The sequence below is a fragment of the Astatotilapia calliptera genome, chromosome 2, assembly GCF_964374335.1.
Source record: "Astatotilapia calliptera chromosome 2, fAstCal68.1, whole genome shotgun sequence".
In the NCBI taxonomy this organism is placed as follows: Eukaryota; Metazoa; Chordata; class Actinopteri; order Cichliformes; family Cichlidae; genus Astatotilapia; species Astatotilapia calliptera.
In genome coordinates, this window is record NC_137423.1 from 34,235,420 (window position 1) to 34,244,899 (window position 9,480).

Sequence of the window (9,480 nt, forward strand, 5' to 3'; positions counted from 1 at the left end):
AAAGACCTTCAGGAAGTCTGGAGAACTACTGCACAAGAAAACTTTAAAAATTGAAAGAAAGTCTGACTACTTGGAAGCAGCATACAAATTATTGAGGGGTGGCTCAAGACCCTTGCACAGTATTGTTCTGTAAATTAGTGTAATTACTGCTGTATTAGTGTATACACACATTAATCAAGACTTTTTCGTAGACTTTTTATTGCATCATCTGAAAAACATAAAAAAAAACCCCAAACAAATCTGACTTAAAAAGTTCAACATTAGAAAATAAAATCTTATGTTTAACAAAAAATTAAAACTCAACCTGTGCTTAATGAAAAAAATTATAACACTGGGTCAGTCAGCAGTAATGCTATTACGCAACCTTAGCCATGTAGGCTTTTATTTTAAGGCTTTCATGCTTTGAATCCGAATAATTTATTAATCATGGGGGAGAAACTGCCTTGTTATAATGTTCTCACTTTAAATTTAAACATGAAAGGTAGAAAAATAAGAACTGTTGTGTGTTAAAATAAATACTCCAAAGTTGAACAAACCTAAACAATCACATACATGATAATGAGAAGTGGAAATAATCCAGGGGTAGGTCTGTATTCCCAATAACAATCATAGGGAGGAGTTGTAAAGATTGATGGAATGATTTCCTGTGATCTTCTGAGGTGGAACGGTTCTTTTAATAAATCTGCTCCTGTAATTATCCAGCATGTCATGCTTTGTGTGCAGGATTTTCCAGTATTGTCTGTAGCTTGGACAGCTTCCTCCGCTTCAGGCTCCACACCCACAGCCTTTCATAGTTGCTTTTTTACAAAAAATTAAAGTCACATGGCTCTGAAAAGTCACATGGCTACTGTTAGGTATTTTAGTACCATGGGAGCATTTACTGGATATTGTTTTATAGTGACATTATGCAGGAAAACTCTGTCATTCAATAAGGCCCCTTTGTTTCAGTGTTTTTCTCTTTGACCCAAGAATTGATGTGTGAGAATCACAGGCTGGTACAAGGTTGAAATACCACAGAGATCACTCCCTCAGCTACATTAGTTTCTTAATCTTTTAGACGCCTGTTGAAGGCCAAATGGTTTGTTTCAGATTTCACTAATGTAAGAACTCTTCGTTTTGTGCCTTGAAAATATGTCGCTGAGATAATCACAATTGTAGCTGAACTAATAAACTACACAAAGGATGCTTCTTCACCCAAGGGCAGGAAGACGCTGCCTTATCTTGGTCTGTACTGGTTTAAACTGATAATCTGCTGTCTCATGAATTTTACCCTCTATATAAACTGTTGTACTTGTGAATAAAGTTGAGTCAATTTGGGAAGACAACCTGAAGCAGTCTCTGTTTTCTTGTTCTCCCAAGCTGCTCCCGAGCTCGTACTAACACGCTGAATGGCATGCTTGAATATTACTTGAGAATATATTTGACTGTGTTACAGACTAAGGGACATTCTCTGCTGATAGGTGAAGGTACATTCTCTGCTGATAGACGTCCACGCCTCGGAGGAAGCCGATCCACGGAGTAGGCCCTGGAAACAGTTTCCTTCAGCTACTACATGGCAGTCCTGCTCATAGACCACACAATAAAACACTTTGTAAAGCACAAACACTTGTCAGCAGCAGAACGCCAACCCTTGTCTTTTCTGTCAGTTTTTTGAGTTTCCTACTCAGCTTAAGGTTGATTTTGAGTTTTAAAAGGGAATGCTTGATTTGAGAGACTTCAGACAGTTAAAGACTTCCAATTTTCTTATTCATTTAATTTCAGGATCCTCTTTTGAGTTGTACTCTTCTCCAAACACGTGTTGACCAGAATTGCGCAACACATGGTTTGTTTAAAGTGAGCATACACTTAATCTCAACCCTTTTTTTGGATCTGTTAACACGTGTCAATCAGGTAAATCCTTGATGTGTTTTCTTTATTATAACAACAATGTAAATCTGGTCTGATTTACTGTATAAATCAGCAGGGATTTAATGCTGCTGTCTTGTTTCAGCTCCATGTTTGTTTTCTTCTTGTCTCTGCCTGCCAGGAGCACCTCCCTCCCTCCCTCCCCTGCCTGACATCCTCAGATGCATGCGAGGAGCCCACCTTCTGTCTGTGCCTGGGCCACTTGGCTCCTTTACAAAGGCTTTCTGGAATAACAGAGGAAACGACAGCCTGATCACAAGAGGCTCACCTCTAGCTGCCTGCTGGGGTGGAAAAGGGTGTGTGTGTGTGCGTGTGTGTGAACGGGAAAGCAGCTTTCACTGCTGCACGAAACAATCAGGGTGCAGTTGCAGCAATGATTATGAACAGGATCTAACTAAACCTGCAAGTTCGTATTTGCTATTCATGCAACTGCTCCGCTTTTATTTATTAAAGAGAAGCTGGAGTGACTGTTATTCACATCTGTGCTTCAACTATAGAATATTAAAGTAGCTGAAAGAGGCCACTTTGAAAACGCTTTGATCACGCTGTTATACATGTTTGTCTTGAAATACACAAGATAATGAGGTATCTTTCTGTAAAGATAAGCAGTGTGATGATGGCTCTTGCTGTATCTTATCAATTAATGCTTCAGCAGTCAAACAGAGCGCCTCAAAGAATCTGTTGCCAGTATGTCTCCTTTGCCGTCCTTTCCCACACTGCCTCTGCCCAACAGTATTTGTGTAGAATGCAGATAGAGCACTACCTTCTTCCTGTATGTATATCACTGTCGTGAATATGTGCTTCCTCCATGAAGAAAAGTATTGCGGGCGCTGCCTGCGTCCCTTTGTGTTTGGGGGACTGGTATCTTGCAGTAGGTGCAGGCTGGCTGAGGCATTGTCATTCTCTGGATGTCATGCGCAAGTCGACCCTTGATCTCCCACTTTGAAGTGCATTGCAGACCCGCGAGAGCAGTGGTTGTGAGCTCACAGCAATCAACAGAGGGCGCTCCATACCAGAGAGCCTGCAGAACAGAGCCCGGTGGCTCTCCTCCTCACAGATTGGTGCCAGGCTCACAGAGCTCTGCAGTAAAATTCTCACCTCATTATCTCAGACAGTCACATCACAGGCTTGTGTGGGCAGGGGAAGGGAAGAAAGGCTCGGGGGTGGGCAAGAGGAACAGGCTTGGGTGGCTGACACTAGAGTCTCTCTCTCTGTGAGTGTGTCTTTCTTTAAAGGGGGGGTGGGGGTGTTGCACTGGTGATGAGGCTTGAGTACAATTTACTGTGGCACTGCTTTAACACCTCTAACAACAGGGATCAGGCCAAACTGCTCCTGGCTCACTTAACAGGAATGGGAGACATGTTATTCATGGGAGCTTAAATTTGAATTAATGGTTTCTGTGATTGTGTAAACTGTGAAAGGTTGTTAGGGGTTGTTAGGAATAGTGAATGCAATTTTGCACCTCATTATTGGGATCAGTATTTATCGCAACGCACGTTAAAACTGCCATTATGTCAGCTCTGCAGAGCAGTAAATGTGTTTATATACACTATAAAGTGTAAAATTAGTGATAAATCTGTGGCCTTAAAGGGGTTAATTTGTGTAATTGTGTTAGTGACCTTTGACATTTCTCGTTACTTTAAAAAGACAAACCTTATATTACACTTGTTTCTTCTGTAACACATGTTTTTCCCTGTAAAAACCTACGAATGAACTATTTAGTCAGGATGCAGATGACCAGGAGGTCCATTGTTTGTGAGGATGCAGTGGAGAACTTCTGGCAGCTGCTGCCCCCCCTTATCTTTTCCATGTACAGTCAATAAATCAATATCAAATCTAAGGAACAGGAAGCCAGATGGCCTTCCCACAACCTCTCCAGGACAGCCATCTCTCAGGTCCTCCTCAGCTACTGTACCACTGGTGCATGCAGCGGTCCTTTGAAGACATGCACATTCAACAAGCAGCTCAATGAATGACTAAAGGGAACAAATAAGCTGTTACGACTCTGCTCAAATCAGTGTTTGTGTTTCTATCCACATCAAAGGCCTCAGTCTGTTTGATATTCAGCCCCCACACCTTGATCCGAGCCACGTACAGGTAGAAGGGAGGAGCAGTCCATTGAGAAGAGAGAGGGTCATGTGGTTGCCTCTTTCAGCCCCAGCTTGAGGGTAGTTGACCCAGACGAAGGGTCTGGTCATGTTTCTTATTCCCCAGGGTGCTATTTATTGAGACACCTATTGATTACATGCTTTAAAGAATATCCACTTTTTTTTTTAGCAGTGATTACAACGTAGAATGCATTTTCAGATTTTGACATTCAAAGTCTTGTAATATTAACTGAAAAAAAGCCGTGGTTCAGTTGGTTCACTTGATGCTGGCTAGGTGAAGTGAGTTCAGTGTGGCCAGTTACCTAAATACATCCCGCCAGACCCATCTTAATTTCTGTTAAGGCCAGGGGTCGGGTTAAACAGTAGTTTGATTGAATGGCTGTTCACAGGCCGGTGTGAAATGCCATCTCTTTTGCAATGTGGGAGTAGAAAAAGGGGGTTTCTGTGGCCTTTGTGTGGCCCACAGTCTTAGAGCACGGACCCATTGTTAGAGCCTGACCAGCCAGCCCCTCAGACTCTCCTTTAACCTGCTTTGTCTCAAGCAGTGTGACCATTTCCTTCATTCAGGTCAGGGCAGGGTCGTGACTTTGGACACCAGTCTCCTCTGTCTGTCTGCCCTAGCCGGTATACTCATAAATGCATGTGCCACTGAGACAGATGTGCTGTTGTCACATGTCAGATGTAGCTGAACTAAGAAGATAAGTATGACTAGGTCAGGTGTACTCCTAAATCACATTAATATAAACTTGACATTAAAATAATACCTAAAGTTTAAGCTGCATTGCACAAGTCAGAATACATTTAAGAAAATATGTCACTTTTGTGAGTGTGTAAACAACAGTACCTCATGCACACAGCTAAGATTAGTGCTTTACTGCCTTGAAGTTGTGCAACTGCTCAGAGTGCTCAGTTCCCTCCTCCCTGCGTCCTGAGCCTGGACCTGCCTTATCATGGCCTGGCCATCACGGTGATAAGAGGAGGAAAGACCAAGGGGCCATAACGAACAGTGTGCGTGATCCAGGTCAACAGTGTGAGGAGACTAGACTCAAGAGGGAGGGAAGAGGGACAAGAATATTATCTGATAAGAATCACAGAAGTCTTTTGATGTCAAAGGGGCTGATCCAAGGCTACAGGGTGTCATGCTGAGAGGACGAGCAGAATGACACAGCAGGTACAAACAAGCAGGCCCTTGAAGATCATCCTGGTCTTAAGCACACATACACAGGAGAACCCTAGACTCGCGCACAAACACTTTTCTTTGGCTTATATCTTTTTACAAATAACATGTAATTTTATAAGAAAATAACAGCAAGAAATTCAAGATTCATTCAATTCAAGATTCAAGGACTTGTCAATACAACAATATACACAGTAGTATACTGAAAATGGCGTTTTGACCCCAAGCCCCCCTATGGTGCATTTATAAGAATATTAAAAAAAATAGGTGAACAGTTAACAGTGTAAAAAAAAAAAGAAAAATTAACTATGACTCAGCAAATCTTTAGCAGTGTTGTCCAAAACGAACCACAGCTGACTGTGAGATTACTGAAGCTTGAATGCAGTGAGTGTAGTCTGGTTTGGGTCATAAGTCACTGATTAAAATCTATCATGTGCAAGCCAGACAGGACCTGAGGCTACAGTGCAAGCTGCTGCCTGAACCAAATGCCTCGTTGTCTTGCCCAGGGCGAGCTGCAGAAGGTTTATTTTATTTTTATTTTCTTTCTTTTGCCTGGAGTGGCCAGAGGAGGAGTAGGCAAGCTGCTGCAGTGTTACAGTGTCCTTGGTTTCCCCTTAGCAACAGCTAAAAACAAAAGACCACACACACAAACGCCCCTTCGCTCATTTGCAAAGTAAGGCCCAATGAGAAGCGTTACACTACAAAGACGAAGGAAACTAGTAGTTTTCTTCATTCCCATCAAGTTGCTTTAAATGATGTTGTCTTACATGCATTGTTATGTCATTGATGCCTCTGAGCCCTTGGTCCCCAGTGGACCAAAAAATCATTAAAAAAACACATCACAGTGACCTTTTACCTCATTACAGCGCTTTTTTAAAATGGATTTTATGTAATCTTACATGCGCCATTGTGTAAGACCTGAAAAGAACACTAGTCTAATACACTTTTTACTGCAGCTGAAGTCGTGTTTGGTCACAACTACAGCACCCAGCTGTTTAGGAGAAGTGTCATTTTGAAAGCAAAGAAAACAAACTGAATATTTGTGAGCTGTGCTTGAAGGCATGCCCCGTATGTCTTTTTTTTTTACTGTGATCTATCAGGAGAGGTGTGACTCTTTATGAAAGAAACTGGACAAAATTTCTCCTCATCAAGCCAAAGAATCTGGTATCAGCAACCTGTTACATCCACACTCCAATTAAAAGAATTAAGATGTAAGGAGCCTTCATTATCAGCTCTCTCCGAAGGACATCAAAGGCTGAGGTGGAGTGAGAGTGCAGCTGCCCTGATGGTGTGAGTTTCTCCTCTCTCACTCCAGAAGAACTTGTTTGTGTTGAGGATGTTTACTGATCCCGGGGAAGACAAACAGCCTGTTTCTTGTTTGTAGGCGCCACAAGTCAAACACAGAGCTGTGGGTCCTTTCTGTGTGTGCGAGAGCGAGGCTTTGGGATACATTTTATTGTTTGGCCATTGTTTGTCTTTTATCTGTCGTTGCAACTTACTTCCAACCTTCTCATCATGGGCCAAAATTCAAAAAAAGAAAGACAAGGAAAGACATATGCCTTTTGTCAATGACAGAAACCAGATCTGTACAAAGGCTCTGCATACTGAGATGAGATTTTCTGATAGATATCCTGTTTCATGTTTAATCAATAAATATCAAAACCACAGATACTCTGTTACCAATATGTGTATATGTGTTTAGCTTTATTAGTAGGTTTATATATATTTGCATTTAGTACTTTTTAAAAAAAAATAAATTGAGTTATAGTACCTAACCTAAACACATGGTGTCACTCTTTCTCATCTATTTCACCAACACATGGAGGCCCTCATAGTTTTTGTGACCCATTTCACATGTATCACATACCAATATGGTTGCTGTAAATAATGTTTCTGGCATGATTTGTTTAAATTTGACAGCAAAAAGTGCTGTTATGAAATACAAGCACTCATAATATTTGTTTGGACTACTTTAAAGTGACTTTTAGTTAGATATTTGCTCTTTTTTCTGTTGTTGTGAAAATGTTGGGTAAGCAATCACAGCATTTTAAATTATGCAAAGATCTTTCCACAAAATCAAATGAAAGGTGCTCCATTGTGCTTTTACAACTGATTTATTTATGTTCTAATTTTAATAATAATGTCAGCAAAGAAACCCTAAAGATCATGAAAGATGTGCGGCCCGACTTCCCTGCTCTCTTATGAAATACAGACCACGTGACATCTGTATTGCCTCGTGGAGAGCTTCATTCTGTGAGCTTGTATCAGCAAATGTCACTTTGAATTGAAGCTTCCTAACACAGCTATAAATCCTGGGGTGAACAGGCTTTCACAGAGAGGTTTTATGGCACTGAGACTTCCCTTCCTTTCTGTAGGGGGTATCGTGCTTTACACTGTCCATGTGTCACAGCCCTTTTAACTGGTGCAGTGCCAAAACTGCTAGTATTTTTCTACAGTTTTGCAAAGGTGTTTGGAAAGTAATTTATTAAGGGAAATGCCAGCATTCGCTAGTTCTGAGTTACTGTGCTGTGAATTTTTTTTTTAACTTCCTGGCATTTGTATATGTGTCAGTTAATTAGAAAAACACATAACATGCATCAGCTATCATAATCACAACGGCCACTGTGGATAATCATATGCACTATAGCCTAGTAATTATGTATAAAGTATATTTTGTCTAAAATCTTCATGCTGACTTTGATGCAAATTTGAAGTCTAGACATGCAAAAAAAAACAAAAAACCCAAAGGGAAATGTTTTATTGCGCTGCTATAAAGTGATTCAAATATTCGGCCTTTTCAAATACAGAGCAGGAACCCTTTAGAGAGCTCTGCAAGTGAGCTGCAAGCTCACTAGTTTGGGATTCAAGTAGCAAGTATCACACTTCCCATTTCTCCATCCAGAACATCGTAGAAATGCACATTTAGACAGTGACAGTTTGAAATATACAATTAAAGGATCGTACATGAGCAAACGTTCTTAGTTACCTTACACCACATCGCACAGTTAATGCAGGCTGTGTATCATGTATCTGCTGTATCACAGATTAAACTCTTATCCATGGCTGCGCCTTCCTGAGCCTGGTGGAGGTCTGTTTTTGTTAAAATAGAGTTCTTCCTTCCCCCTCTGGCTGAATGCTCATTCAGTAGAGTAAAGAGACATTTACTGCTTCCATAGGAAACAAAGTAACTACTGAATTAAGTGCTTCTAGTAATGTCTTCTGGACAGATCAGACCAAAGTGGACACATTTGGTAAAAAACAAATACATCATACCAGCTGTCAAGCTCGGTGGTGGAGGACTGATGATTTAAGTTTGTTTTGCAGCCACAGGACCTTTGCACCTCTGTATATCAAAGTATTCTAAAGTCAAATGTGAGGACTTAAGCTTGGCCAAAACTGTGTCATGAAATAAGATAATAATTCCAAGCAAAGCAGCAAATCTACAATAGAATGATAAAATAGTATTTGGTAAATGGACTGGTTCTTATATAGCACTTTTCTACTCTAACTGAGAACTTAAAGTGCCTGAATGGGTTAAACAGAAAGGCTCTTGCAATGTCCCAGCCAAAGTCCAGACCTCTACCTGCCTGAAATAACTTCAAGTTATACTAAAGGTGGCTCTACAAGCTACTGAATTGTGGGGTACACACACTGCTACAATCTATCTATCTATCTATCTATTAAATGAGAAAAATAATGTTCAAGTTATAACATTAGTAGTTGTTCGGTTGATTAGTGCAAATTACAGCGCTGATGTAAACATCCATGTTTGTTGGGAGCAGTTTTGATTGTACAGTCTGACAGCTGCAGGGAGGAAGGACCTGCAGAAACGCTCCTTCATGCATCTAGGATACAGCAGTCTGTCACTGGCCACCACCAACTCCTTGGTTTTTCCGGCGTTGGTCAGCAGGTAGTTCTGCTAGCACCAGTCCACAAAGTCCAGAGTCCACTGTCTGTACTTTGAGTCGTCCTCACCTGTGATTAGACCGACTATGTCAGAGTCGTCAGAGAACGTCTATAGGTGGCAGCGTGGGGAGTTGGAGTCTGCAGTGTAGAGGGTGAAGAGGAACGGTGCCAGTTCCCTGTGGGGCCCCCGTACTGCAGACCAGCATATCAGAGACACAGCCATGTGTCCTCACATACTGTGGGCATCCTGTGAGGTAGTCCAGTATCCACTGGGACATGTGGTGGTCCACTCCTGGTAGCTCCAGCTTGTCCCTCAGAAGTTGTGGCTGGATGGTGTTGAAAGCACTGGAGAAATCAAAGAACATGATCCTCACAGTGCTTCCA